The sequence below is a fragment of the Penaeus monodon genome, chromosome 20, assembly GCF_015228065.2.
Source record: "Penaeus monodon isolate SGIC_2016 chromosome 20, NSTDA_Pmon_1, whole genome shotgun sequence".
Taxonomy (NCBI): domain Eukaryota; kingdom Metazoa; phylum Arthropoda; class Malacostraca; order Decapoda; family Penaeidae; genus Penaeus; species Penaeus monodon.
The window spans coordinates 39,551,154-39,551,484 of NC_051405.1; positions in this window are offsets into that span (position 1 = coordinate 39,551,154).

Genomic DNA, 331 nt, shown 5'->3' on the forward strand with positions numbered 1-331 from the left:
ATGTACCTTGATGCTTTAGATCTAATTCCCTTTCCAGACCCACTGTTTGAGGACAGATATTGATATGGAATAGGTTTATAAATTATTTGAATTCTCTAGGGTTTCAATGAGCTTATTGTGGATTCTGGGATCCTTAATAACAAATAGAAAGTGTTAAGCATAATTGCTGCGGCATGTTCTTGTCTCCAGAACATTCCTTAGCTATTAGAAGTTCGAAGCCGTATATATTAGAGAGAATAAAACATGATTATAAGAAGCAGGAGAGTTCACATAAGTAATTTAATTAAGAAAAAAATCTGAACCTATGGCTTCTAATACCCACACTCCCTCA